At 42.0% G+C, this 14,958-nt stretch overlaps 1 pseudogene; it reads left to right on the top strand.

The window, feature by feature from the left end:
• The first annotated feature begins 11,373 nt into the window (after positions 1 to 11,373).
• On the top strand, positions 11,374 to 12,242 carry LOC142440934 (small ribosomal subunit protein uS2 pseudogene; annotated as a pseudogene).
• Positions 12,243 to 14,958: the final 2,716 nt, after the last annotated feature.

The following is a 14,958-nucleotide window of genomic DNA, read 5'->3' as shown; positions in this document are numbered from 1 at the left end:
ATCGACTACATTCGTGGGAAGAGAGGAAAAAGAGGCTCAATATCAACAACCAGAAACAAGGCCATGGGCTGACTGTGTCCCCGACAATTGCTCATCTGTAAGTGCAGGCTGAAGGTGACAACAGTGAAAACAAATCCACCAGAGCCAAAATACAAACTTGAGCGTATCTCACCGAATTCAGAGACCATCTAAAGACATAGATTAGACAGTTTGCACACTAATGACTGAAAACCAGGCAACTTGTGGAATGACATCAAGTACATCACATATGGAAAAACCCAAAGATCACTTTGAGTTTCACTCCACTCATTCAATCTGTACGCAAGACTCTATGAAGCACACAGCATCCGGGTTGGAGAAACCCATATTGCAACCTACACATGCAGGTGACATATTGTTTGCTGTAAGAGAAGAGGGCCTGAAGCACTTGATAATGACCAAAGACTACAGTATTCAATATGAATTATACCTCAATATAAAGAAGACAAAAAATTCTCACAAATGTACATTAAGCAGCATCACAATAAATGAAAAAATAGTGAAGTTGAGGTGAATTTTGTTTTACTTAAATCTACAGTCAATGCTCATGGAAGCAGCAGGCAGAAAATGAAACGATCTATTTCACTGGGCCAATCTGCTGTAAAAAGATTTCTTTAACATGTTAAAAAGCAAGAATTTAACTGAAGACTAAGGTGACTGACCCAAACTAGGGTATATTCAATGGCTTCATGTGTGTGGGGAGAAAATTGGACAAAGAATAAAGAAAAATGGGAGAATAATCAATGCCTTTGGATATTAGCAAAGCAAAATCATCAAAGAATACTGCATTTGAAAAGAATATTAGAAGAATAAACAAATCTGTGTTGGAAGAAGTACATCCAGAATGCTCCTTTGAGGCAAGCATGGCAAGGCTTGGTCTCACATACTTGGGACATGTGTATCAGGAGATCTCAGGCCCTGGAAAAAGACATCATGCCTGGCCAAGTAGAGGGGCAGTGAAAAAGAGGCTCAGTGAGAGGGACTTGCACAGTGGCTGCAGCAGAGCAGAAATGACTGTGCAAATGGCCCAGAAGCAGGCAGGGTTTTGGTCCGTTCTTCATGGGGTTGGAACTGACTTGACAATACTTAACAACACCACAGTGTACATAGAAAGCTTTAGAATAGAATATTGTGTATGGTTTTTGCATGTACGCTCAGCTGCATTTATGATGTTTCTTAAGGTATCTCTTTGTTCTGCTCCATTTAGTTTTATTCTCTCAATCAATCCATTTAATGAATGGTTTAGAAGACCACTCCCTGGTGCCTTCTTTATTCTTCCTGGAGATCCAGTTGGCGCCTACGGAATGCAGACGGCTGAACAACTTCTCTGACAAGCAAGCAGGCTGAGTACATCTCTCACAGGCACATTCCATTTCCCACGCTTCTATTCAAAGATCCTAATAAAAGAAACTGAAATTCAAAGCAAAATCAAGGCTACCTTGATTGAAAGAAGATTGAGATAATAACCTACATCTAGAGTGGCTTTCTTAGCAGAACCTCTTGTAGGTGTCTGACAGGAACATGTCAGCCCACTCAGTCCTTGCAAGTTTGTACTGGGGCAGACTGCTCTAACCTCGTAGGTGTGAAGAGAGCAAAGGAAGAAAGGTATAAATCAGTTAGGCTTGTGAGTCCTTCAGAGATGACCAATATTTCAAAGGGATACTATTTATATTTCTTCACTATTTAATAAGCTGGTTTGTTGTTCAGCTCCGGATGCCAGAATTTCTGTTAGCCAGAGTTTCTCCCCTCTGCATCTTGATATTAACAATGTTAAGATCCTGGCTGCTGTGTTATCTTATGCTATTCTAAATTTTATGTTATGTTATTTTGTATTGTGCTGTGATGTGATACTGTAATATGCTATGCTATAATTATATTATCACAAAATACTACTATTGGAGGAACTGGGTAAACAGTACACACGATCATTCTATATTATTTCTTCCAGCTGCATGTGAATTTATAATTGCTTTCCAAATAAAACATTTTTAGGTATTAAAGTTTTTTAAGTGTTAAAGTATTATATATAATTTTCCATATGATACACTTTTTATTCTGTGTGATAGCATATTACTTCCTTAATAGATTTTTAACTAATCTTGTCTCTGCTCCATGTTCCGCACACATTAGTTTGTTCCGCACACATTAGTTGCTCAGCACACAATAAGTGAATGAGTATTGTTTAACATACGGATCTCTGTGCCGAGCATAGGAAGAAGGAAGCATCTAGTTTGAGCTAACTTTTTGGGTCAGATCGAGGAGACTTTGATGACAGAATTTACCTTTCAGAATTGCCTGAATCCATACTATTTCTCCCATCCACAAGATAAAGAAGATAAAGCAGCACTGAGTGCTTACAGTCACCATGTCCAGACGAACCCAGCATCCTGCTCCTCATTGCGAGGTTGAAAAAGAGGAAATGAGATCGACTGAATATCCTTGGAGAAATGCCCTCCCCCAAGGCCTTTGAGTTGATTCTGTCTCGCAGCAACCTTAGATAGGACAGAAGGGAACTGGGCCTTAGGGTTTCCAAGGTTAAGTTTGTAGGTGCGGATAGCCTCATCTCTCTCCCATGGAAAATTGGTGGATTTGAATTACTGACTTTACATAAACTTTTTTTCTTTTTTATTCCATGTCACGAATCTCCCCTCTATTTTCCCAAGAAAGAATCCGTGGTGGCACCATAGGTTAAGCACTGGGCTGGCAGTGAACAAAGTCAGCAATGAGGAGAATAGCAACAAGGTAGGGACTTCTCTGATATCTCCTACCAACATTATCTCTACATCTTTCAGATGATATGATTGATCATGGACTCTTGCTTCCCTGGTCTGGGTGTAGACTCTCTTAAGGAGTTAAAATGAGCTGGAGGCTGACTAGAATATTTTAAAGACTTAATTAATAAACAATCTTTTAAAAACATTCATTCTTCTGTTCAGTCTTAAACTGAAAGAACTAAAGAAAAAAGACAAGCCTCCACTTGCAATAGTGAAAGATTCTATGGGCAAATACTGAATGATGCAGGAAGTATCAAAATTAGAGAGAAAGAATACAGAGTCACAGTACCAAAAAGAAATAGGCAACATTTAACTATTCCAAGAGGTAGCATATGAGTAAGAACCAGAGGTGCTAAAGTGAAAAAGTTCAAAAAAGCATTAGCTAAAAACAAGAGCCCAGGAATTGAATACCAACTGAAATGTTTCAACAAGTTGATGAAGCACTTACTTGTCTATGCCAAGAAATTTGAAAGTTTCTTGGTCAATTGACAGAAAGAGACTTATATTTGTCCCCACCTGAAATAAAGGTGGTCCAATAGAACGATAAAATTATAGAACAATATCACATGAAAGTTAAATTTTGCTGAAGATCAACCAACACTGATTATAGCAGTACAGTGACAGGAAGCTCCCAGATGTTCATACCAGATTCAGAGCAGGACATTGAACAAGGGATATTGTTGCTGATGTCAAATAGATCTTGCCTGAAAGCAAAGAATACCAGAAAGATGTTTACTTGTGTTTAATTGGCTGTGCTAAGACATTTGACTGTGTGGACCAAAACAAACTTTGGATAGCCTTGAGAAATATGGGAATTCCAGAACACTTCATTGTACTCATGTGGAACTTGTACATGGACCGAAGGCAGTTGTGCAAACAGAACAAGAGTTTAAAATCAGGAAAGATGTGCACTGGGGTTGTATCCTCTCACCATACTTCTGTATGCTAAGCAAATAATCTAAGAAGTTGGCTTATATGAAGAAGAATTTGGCCTCAAGATTGGAGCAAGGTTTATTAACCACCTGTGCTATGCAGATGACATGACTTTGCTTGTTAAAAGGACTTGAAGCACTTGCTAATGAAGATCAAGGAGTGTAGCCTTCTGTATTGATTACAACTCAATGTAAATCCTCACAAATAGATCAATAGCTAACATTATGATAAACAGAGAAAAGATTTAAATTGTCAAGGATTTTGGGTTGCTTGGATCCACAAGCAATGCTTATGGAAGCAGCCTGTCAATCAAACAAATGATGCAGTGCATTGGTAAATTTGCTGACAAGGCCTTCTTCAAGTGTTGAAGAGCAAGAATGCTAGTTTGAAGACTGTGACTGATCCTAGCCATGGTATTTTCAATTGCCTTATGTGCATGTGAAAGTTCTACATTGAATAAGGAAGACCAGAGAAGACTCAATACATTTGAATTACAGTGCTGGCAAAGAATATTGACAGTACCATGGACTGCCAAAATAACAAGTCTGTCTTGAAAGAAGTACAACCAGAATGCTCCTTGGAGGCAAGGATGGCAAAACTTGGTTGCACATCCCTTGGACACATTGTCAGGAGAGACTAGTCCCTGGAGGAAGACATCATGCTTGGCAAAGTAGAGGGGCAGCAAAAAAGCAAAAGGCCCTCCACCAGATGGATTGATACCATGGCTGCAACAATGAGTTCAAACATAACACAATTGTGGCAGTTTTCGTTCTTTTGAACACAGGGATGCTACGAGTTGGAACCAACTCAATGAACCTGACAATAACAACAAAGTTCAATTTAGAGAAACTTGGATTCTTCTGTTCTAATTTTTTTCTTGTTGCTTAGCTTTCCATTTAAAAAAAATGCATATCAAATGTTGATATCTTCCTCAATTCTGATAATATTAATTGGGGACCAAAACAAGTAGTGGTTAATAACAATAAACTCAGTAGATGTTTACTTATGCTTAATAATCTAGAATATCAACAAAGATGGATCAGACATTTTTTTACTCCTAAGATATCATAGTCCAGGAGCTGATAGACAAAAATAAACAATTGCAACACAATGTGAAAAAAGCTATAACAGAAGTGTTTTCATAGCGTTACAGAAACACAGAGCAAGAAAAAACATACTCAACCTGTATATGGTGGTTAGTGTCTAAGTCATATCATTAGAATCCTGTGGTTTCCTGAGTTTATTTCTTGGGTCCAAATCGCCTCTTTTTTAAACTGGAGGCAATCATACAGCACATTGTGGTTTCCAAAACTCAGGGCCTGAGTTTTCCAGTATTTGTGCTATGCCTGACTAACCTACTTTATGTTCAACCAGTCTCAAAAAAAAAAAACCTGCCATTGAGTCAGTTCCAATTCACAGCAACACTATAGGACAGAGTAGAACCTTGAGGTTTCTGAAACTAATCTTCAAGAGGAACAGAAAGCCTCTCTTTCTCCCACGAGTAGCTGGTAGGGTCAGTCTGCTGACCTTGTGGTTAGCAGCGCAATTCACCACGGGGACTCCTCTCTTCCACGCACTACCCTGGAGTCAGGGGGTGAGTCAGGGACGTAGTCAGATCTCTTCTTGAGTCCAAATCCCACCTCTACTACTTAGTAACTGTCTGACTATGGCTCAGTTACTTGGACTCTCCTAGCTTCTCTTTCTTCAGGTGTACAATGGAAGTGACAGTGAGAGCACACCAAGGAGCCCTGCTAGTGAGGGTACTGGGTCAACCTGGACTCTAACTGAAAGTAGATGCTTTCAATCTACCAGTGGTTTCTAGAAGAAAGATGAGCCAGTCTGCTTCTGAAAAGATTTACAGCCTCAGAAACCTTATAGAACAATTCTACTCTGTCCTGTAGGGTAACTAGAAGTCAGAATCAACTTCACAGTACTGAGAGTAGGAATAATACACCTAAAACGACCAATGGATTGCTTAGAATATTAAATCACTCACTACATTGTATCCTTACTCTAGACTTACTTTCTTTGTCAGCTTTTCCAATATTTATATGATGTTCTGCTGTATAATTATAATTGATCATGATAATCCACAATTCATTTCATTCTCTAGTTACTGCATAAAGCATGCTTCAAGTTTCTCAAATACCTCATGCATCTTTCTATGACACCATGCAATTTTCCACAACACACAGCTACACTCAGACCAGAAGTACATAAATGGGAAGTTGCAGCAGCACGAGTCTTAGGAGGAAATAGATAGCACATCCAATTTTGGTAAAGTAAGGAGAATTCTTCAAAATGAGTTTTACAAAGATATGGACAGAGCATTTGGGAAACCACAAGAGATAGCATAGAATCCCCATCTAATAATAGCAAGGTGTCATGATCTTTCCTGGATCAGAAGGGGCACGGGTGGGGAGCAGCTATCAAAATTGAGGAAAGGTAGCTGTATAGGGGAGTCACTTGATAGGAGTACTGGACAAAAATTTTATAGGGGCAATTCTATTTCAAAAACAACAGTAATAAATACAAGACTGGTTGACAACTTATGACCAATCAAATCTAAGACAATTTTCAGTGGTTTCCTTAGGACAGTGGTTCTCAACCTTCCTTTTGTAGCAACCCTTTAATACAGTTCCTCATGTTGTGGTGACCCCCCAACTATAAAATTATTTTCATTGCTACTTCATAACTGTAATTTTGCTACTGGTATGAATCGGGCAATCTCTGTGAAATGGTTGCTCGACCCCCAAAGGGGTTTTGACCCACAGGTTGAGAACCACTGCCTAAGGGGGTGTTCAGGGACTATGGACCACACTGGGTGACAGTGTTAGACGAGGAACACTAAATATATTTATATAGGATGGTGGGGAAGTAGATCAACGTACATATATTTATAGGTTAATATTAAGGCAGCAGATGGACATTGGGCCTCCACTCAAGCACTTACAAAATATGATAACACATTGTTCTATTAAATTGGCATTCCATGATTCACATCTTCCTGACATGATCGCTGAAGACAAATGTGTGCATAAGCAAATGCGGTGAAGAAAGCTGATGGTGCCCAGCTATCAAAAGATATGTGCCGGGGGTCTTAAAGGCTTGCAGATAAACAAGCGGCCAACTAGCTGAGAAGCATCAAAGCCCACATGGAAGAAGCACACCAGCCTGTATGACCACGAGGTGTATAAGGGACCAGTTATCAGACATCAAAGAACAAAAAATCATATCAGTGGGTGCCCACCTTCCTGATATGATTGCTGAAGACAAACGTGTACATAAGCAAATGTGGTGAAGAAAGCTGATAGTGCCCGGCTATGAAAAGATAGAGCATCTGGGGTCTTAAAGGCTTGAAGATAAACAAGCAGCCATCTAGCTCAGAAGCAACGAAGCACACATGGATGAAGCACACCAACCTGTGTGACCACGAGCTGTCGAAGGGATCAGGTATCAAGGATCAAAGAACAAAAAATTATATCATTGTAAATGCGGGTGAGTGCAGAGTAGAGACTCAAAGCCCATCGGTAGGCAACTGGACACCCCCTTACTGAAGGATTGTGGGAGGAGATGAGCCAGTCAGGGTGCAGGGCAGCAATGATGAAACATATAACTTTCCTCTAGTTCTTAAATGCTTTCTCCCCCCCCCCCCCCATCACGATCCCAATTCTAACTTACAAATCTGGCTAGACCAGAGGATGTACATTGGTACAGATGGCAACTGGAAACACAGGGAATCCAGGAAAGATGACCCCTTCAGGATCTATTTTGTCATGTCTTACACTGTGTGACATCTCCCTTCACCCACTTTTCTGTTGTCCATTATTGGGGGCTCTTACAGTTCTTATTACATTCCATATATCAATTGTATCAAGCATATTTGGGACATATGTTGCCATCATCATTTTTCAAACATTTATTTTCTATTTGAGCCCTTGGTATCAGCTCCTCTTTTTCCTCTCCATCCCCCCTTTCCCACCCTGGTGACCCCTTGATAAATTATAAATTATTATTGTTTTAATATCTTACACCAACTGCTGTCTAATTCTGGGTTTCATATACTGAAAAATAGAAAAACATATAACAAAGATTCTAGTAGGTCACCCCCAGTGACATAACACATCTGGAATAAATCTCAATATGAATGAATGAACAAACAAAAATACAGAAAATGTTGAAAACCAGATCAGGTCTAACATGTATTAGAGGGGGAATCAACTGACAAGGTTGGAACCGCGCAAGGCAGATTTATCATTTAGATTTCTTATAGTCATCGCTCCAACGCACTCTATTTGACAATCACTTTCCCCTCAACTATGGATAGAGGGAAATCCCAGGGGCTTATTTCCCACAGAGATCCCACATATGTATTGTGGGTTCCCACTGCCATCCATTGCCTTCTGCAAATCAGATTCTCAAAATTTAGGCTCTGTTATTATTCCTTCCTTCAGCATCGAATTATGTGATTTACGATTCCTTGGTGAATGATTTGGTGTGCTTCCTCCATGTGGACTCAGTTGACATCTCACTTAGATGGCTGCTTGTTTGGAAATAACCCTTTAAAACCCAAGATACTATTTTATCTGATATCCTGGTACCATCTAATTTCTTTACCACACTTTGATATAGCACCCGTATCTTCTGTGTTCCCTTCCTCGGGGCAAGTATCTAGCAGGACCATGATGTAAGAATGAATTGTTCTTAATTTGGAGCTGGGATTTAGTGTGAACCCCAAACCCATTCCTGGATCCATGGTTTTTTGTTGGCTTTTGGCTCCCTTTCAAACCCTCTTTGTTAATTTGCGGTAAGGAGTCTTATTGATCATCCCCCTAGGGCATAAAGATCTTCCCTTAATATTGTCTTTGATTAACCTTTTAATCAAAGTTTTTTTGAGAGAGGGATATTGGGCCCATGTAGGTTGACTCCTTACTGGAGTACCTGAATTATTGTACAGAATCAGTCCTTTCATGGCTGGATGCTATATACACAAACAGTGGGAGTTGAATTACAATAATAAATAGGAGGAAGCATTTACAATAATATTCATGGAGAATGTCAGTAATAGGTTTGAGGGGATAATATGTACCTTAATACAGCACGTAGGGCATTGATGTAGGAAGACCATGATTGTCCGCCTATCATCAGTTCAATAATCTTGATACAGCTGTCTTCCACTTCCGCAGATGCTTGAATTTTCAGGCTTCAGTCCTCAGATTAGAAGACGGTCTGAGGTAGAGTCCAGTTCACCCAGTGGAGTTTCCGTATCAGCTCTCACTGAGGCAATTAGTTTCCCCTCCCCCCCACCTCCCCCTGCCCTCACAGTATCATCCTCCTATTACTGTTCTTGAGGGGTTATCTGACTTGGATTCCATATGTCGAGAACTCTCATCTGTAGCAGTGTACGTGCTCTGGTCTAGCCGGATTTGTAAGATAGAACTGGGGACATGATAGTGGGGGTGAGGAAGCATTAAAGAACTAGAGGAACGGGCTGATTTATGCAGAATTCATCCGGTATGTGTTACTCAGTCGCCATCTTTCCAGAAGTCCCAAGAACTAGAGGAATGTTGTGTGTTCCGTTGGTGCTATGCTGCACCCTGGTTGACTTGCCCCTTCCTTGTGACAATTCTGTGAGGGATGTCCAACATTGTGAGCTTTAAATGCAAAACATTTTTGTAAAACAATGGTTTTGTAAGCCCACCTTTTCTGTTACTGCGGCTACAACTTCCAGTTTATTTACATCTTGCCTGTGCATAAGTACGTGTTTTGGAAAATTGCATAGTTTATTAAAAAGTTGAATTTATTATTTTTCATTTTAAAGTTTTCATTATTATAACCAAATAATGGAATATTTTGCAAAAAATAATATGCTTTCATTAAATAGGAAGATGTCCTCTTCAATAAATGGTGCTGGAAAAATTGTATATCCATCCATATCTCACCCCATGCACAAAAACAAACTCAAAGTGGATCAAAGAACTAAATCTAAGATCCAAAGCTATCAGGATCATCAATGAGAAAATGGGACAAATCTAAATGGCCTAGTACAGAGAATATCTGGGCTCCCAGACATAGCAAAGGAGACACACTCCATGGAAGACAAAATAGATGAATGGGACCTATGAAAAATAAAACACTGGTGTACATCAAAAGATTTCATTAAAAGAGTAAAACGAGAGCCCACAGACTGGAAAAAAATACATTTAGCAAAGACACAATGGACAAAAGACTAAAATCTATAGTAGATAACAAGCCTGGAACAAGAAAAAAACTAAAACCCTCTGAGAAGGTGGGCAAAGGACCTGAACAGATGACTCACACAGGAGAACACTTGAACGACTCGTGAACACATTAGGAATTGCTCTTATTTACTAGCCATCCGGGAAATGCAAGTCAAACCATCATGAGACACCATCAAACACCCATAACCATAGCCCAATTTTTAAAAAATGAGAACAACAAATGCAGAAGAGGGTGTGGAGAGATTTGAACTCTTATTCACTGCTAGTAGGCTTGTAAATATGTACAGCCAAATAATACAATTCCTGAAACAGATGGCAATAGAAATACCATGACCCAGCCATACCATTGATGGGCATATACTCCATAGAAATTAGAAACAGATCACGAACAGACATATGCTCCCCCATGTTCATTGCAGCACAGTTCACAATAGCAAGAAGTTGCAAAGAGTCTCAATTCCTCTCAGTAAAAATTCTGGTGTATACACACATTGGAATGTTATACATCCCTAAAAACAACAATAAAAACCATGAAACACCTCATGACAGGGAGGAATCTGGAAGACTTTATGTGCCGTGAAATTAGTTAATCACAAAAGGACAAATACGGTGAGTTCACAGCTGTAGGGACAAGAAACAGGACAGGCACTAGCTCAGGCTTGCAGGGCATCCAGTCTGCTGGCCAGGGTGACCAGACAGCCTGTAGAGATCCTAACTGGTGCCAATGAACCCTCCACCATCCTCTCTAGGTATATGTCATGTAGGTCACTTTTTGCCAGAGGACACCTCATGCCATCTGGGATCAAATTGGTAAGGGAGGGGCAGGGGATGTTGTCTACTGAATGGCTGCCAGGCAAAGTTATGGTGAGGGCCCCTGAACTGGTAGTCATACCTCTTAGAGGCATGAGGGATACTGATGGAATACTGAAGGGAAATGGAGCAAACATGTGGGGGAGCACAAGTGCATGACTGTTGTTGGTAGGAAAAGTGAGAGGGCCGACCTCCCGGTGGGGGGAAGAGGGACTAAAAATGCTTTTGAGAATCCTAATGGGGGAGTGTCTGTCAGGGTATGCAGTGAATGGGCCACATTGACCCGGGCTTCTGGGTGCATCCTGGGGACCCAGGCTGGGCTCTGGGGAGTGCTGGGACATTGAATCGAGGATCTTCAGGGTGCATGGCATGCCCTGGAACCAACAGATCACACTGGTCGAGATATAACATCCCCACCCTCCAAAGGGGAACAAGCAACAGAAATGTGAGTGAAGGGAGAAATGTGGGTAAAGAAGACGGTGTAAGATATGAAAATAGCTTTCCGCGCTACCCCGAGCAGGGTGCACACGGCGTTGTCCTGGTTCCCGTCGTAACTTAAAAGGGAACCTTTGACCATGTCCGGAGCCCATGACGTCCTGCAGCTGCGGGAGGAGGATGCCCACAACTTCTTGGCTGCAGGAGCCCATTCAGGTGGCACCAACCTTGACTTCCAAACGAACAGTCCGTCTACAAAAGGAGAAGGGACGGCATCTCCATCATAAATCCGAAGAGGACCTGGGAGAAGCTTCTGAGGCTGCTCGCGCCATCGTTGCCATGGAAAACCCTTCTGACGTCAGCGTCCTATCTTGTAGGAATACCGGCCTGTGCTGACGCTGTGCTCACGTTGGCTGCTGCCACTGGAGTTTCTCCAATCCCCGGGCGCTTCGCGCCAGGAGCCTTTACTAACCAGATCCAGGCAGCCTTCCCGGAGCTTCGGCTCCTAGTGGTGACCACCAGCCCCTCGCAGAGGCCTCTGACGTTACCTTGGCCACCATCGCTCTGTGTCACACAGATTCTTCTCTGCGCTACGTGGCCATTGCCACCCCGTGGAACAAGGGCGCTCACTCAGTGGGCCTGATGCGGTGGATGCTGGCCCGGGAAGTTCTACGCATGCGGCCACCATCTCCCGGGAGCACCCATGGGAGGTCATGACTGATCTCTACTTCTACAGAGACCCATAGGAGATCGAAAAGGAAGAGCAGGCCGCTGCTGAAAAGGCTGTGACCAAGGAAGCGGTTCAGGGCGAATGGACTGCACGTGCTCCGAGTTCCCTGCCGCTCTGCCCGAGGTGGCCGGTGGGTCTGAGGGCGTGCAGGTGCCCTCCTGGCCGATCCAGAAGTTCCCCACTGAAGACAGGAGCGCTCAGCCCACAACTGAAGACTGGTCCGCAGCTCCCACCGCTCAGGCCACCGAGTGGGTAGAAACAACCACTGAGTGGTCCTAAACGGTTCTTCTATGGAAATTAGGTTGATGGGAAATAGGAACAAGTTTCTACAAAAAAATATGAAAATAATAATAATTTGTAACTTATCAAGGGGGATCACGAGGGTGGAAGAGTGGGGAAGGGACAAAAAAAATAAGAGCTGATACCAAGGGCTCAAGTGGAAATAAAATGTTTTGAAAATGATGGTGGCAACATATGCACAAATATTCCTGATGCAATTTATGTATACGGATTGTTATAAGAACTGTAAGAGCCCTAATAAAATGATTTTAAAAATTAAAACAAAGCACATTGTATAATATAAAGATGAATGGTAAAATTGATGCTAATACTTTTAATTCATCATTTTTTAAAAGTGACATTTTTTTATCTGTAAAAATATGTTTGTATGCTTAGCTTTGCTATTAGTTGGTGTCTGGTTTGTTCAGCTGCATAGTGACCCTATGTATAAAGGAATGAAATGTTAAAAAAAAAACTAAACATTGACTGCTTTTCCATTATCCTCAATCATTCCTATGTTTGAGTCTCTTGTTGAAGCAGCTGTGTCAACCCTTTTCATTGAGGATCTTCATTTTTTTCCCACTGACTCTGCTTATCAAGCAAGATACCTTTTTGCAGGAATTGGTCCCTCTTGATAAGTCCAACCTGTGTGAGACAAAGTCTCTCCATCCTTGTTTATAAGGAAGATTCTTTTGGGCTGTATTTCTTCCAACACAAATATTTATTTGTTCTTCTGGCAGTCCATGCACATTCACTGTTCTTCACCCAAACTATAGCTCAACAACATAAATGCTTCCTAGTCTTCCTCTTTCGTTGTCCTGCTCTTGCATGTATATGAGGTGACTGAAAATACCATGGCTTAGGGCAAGCACACCTTAGTCCCCAAAGTGACTTTTACTCCTTAACACTTTCAAAGAGGACTTGTGCAACTGATCTGCCCAGTTCATTATGTCATTTAATTTGATTTCTTGACTATTTCTACCTAGAACGATGATTGTGGATTAAAGTAAACCAAAATCCTTGACTTTTATATTTTCTCCACTTATGATGTTATTTATTGATCCACTTGTGAGGATCAATTTTAAAAGAGGGGAAATAAAACACAATTTTTCAAAGAGAAATTTTTCTGTCTTTAGTGTATAATTTAGCTAAAAATCCAGATCCTGCAAGTTCTTTAAAAACAGAAAACCTCTCTCCAATCTAATGTTAGTGGAAGGAAACCCAAGAGGTGGGGGACCTATTCAGAGGTAGTATGGGATATGGGAAAAACCTGACCCAGGAACATTTCCCAAGAATTAACCCCTGCCCTGTGCAGTGGGGACCTTCACTCTCACTGTGAACGTTAGCCTGAGCGCCACTGCAGAGGGTTGCCACCCTACCGCACTCTATTGTTTAAATTGCCGTGACACTGTGATCAAGGCACAGGTCATAAAATGGAAGGTCAGAGCACAGGCACCAAGGTCTGATGACAGTATAAAAAATTACCACATCAGGTCAGGTCTCATACTCAAAGCACATGACCTGAACTAATCTAAGGAACGAATTCCTAGCCCATGGAATTCAAATCTTTTAGAGTTCCTGAGTGGTGCAATCAGCTAACCCACTTAACTCCTAAATGTTGGAGGTTTGAGTCACCCAGAGGCACTTTGAAAGAAGGCCTGGTGGGTCTGGGAGGCTGGCCCAGCACCAAAAATTAAGTGGATTCCTGCCCCTCCCCCAAAAAGAATTTGTTTCAAAGGATGACATTGATTCTGCAGCTCCGGGAGATGAACATATCTGATCAGAGCACACGGGAGCAGATGAAGGGGAAGGAGGAGAGAGTGGAGCACAGCCTGGCCCACCAGGCCGTGATGATGATGTTCCTGAGTAGAGCAGCCAGTCCACAGAGAGAACAACATGGCTGGCCCTACTATGAGACATGATGCCCCTCAGTGACTAAGGGCGATACAGGGGACAGCACCAGAGACACAGTGTGGGAATTGCACCTGACCTGATCCCACCACACCGAGGCAAATCACTGGGGGAGTGCAGCAGAACAGCAAGGGAATGGAGTGGCAAGGTCCCCAGGGAATGCTGAAAGTGGACTTTGGGGCCAGGGCGTGGTGCCCCAACAGACTGGACTGGAAAACGCTCCTAAGGGCCAGCAAACGATCCCTGAACTAACTACAAGCTTTTCTCTTGTGAACTGTTTTGTTCTGTTCTTTTTCAGTGGTTTGTTTTTGTTGTTTTGTTGTCTGGTTGTATACTGTTGCTTTGTTTTCCTCTGTCTTGTTTTCGTGCATGTTAGTGTCTCCACAGGTCTGTCTGAATAGGACAGGCTGGATGAACTATCTGGAGGAAAAACAATGGGACAGACAGTTCTGGGTGAGGGAGGGGGAGGAGGGTAAGGAAGTGGTGTTAATAAACACAGGGACAAGGGAACAACATGGGATCCAAAATGGTAGTGAGGGGGGAGTGGCAGGCCTGATGGGGAACGATCAAGGGTAAGGTTGCGTAGAGAAGAGGTATAGCTGTAGCCCAGGTGGGGACGGAGCATGGTAGTGGGGCAAGAGGAAAGTCAAGGGAGAGGGAGGAAGGAGCTGGGAGTCAAGGGGCATTTATGGAGGTCTAGACAAAGACATGTACATGCAAACATATATATGAGGATGGGGAAATAGATCTAAGTGTCTACATTTATAGGTTTAATATTAAGGTGGCTGAAGGACCTTGGGCCTCT

The sequence above is a fragment of the Tenrec ecaudatus genome, chromosome 2 (genome assembly GCF_050624435.1).
Source record: "Tenrec ecaudatus isolate mTenEca1 chromosome 2, mTenEca1.hap1, whole genome shotgun sequence".
NCBI classification, from domain to species: Eukaryota; Metazoa; Chordata; class Mammalia; order Afrosoricida; family Tenrecidae; genus Tenrec; species Tenrec ecaudatus.
This window is presented reverse-complemented; position numbering and strand designations above follow the sequence as displayed.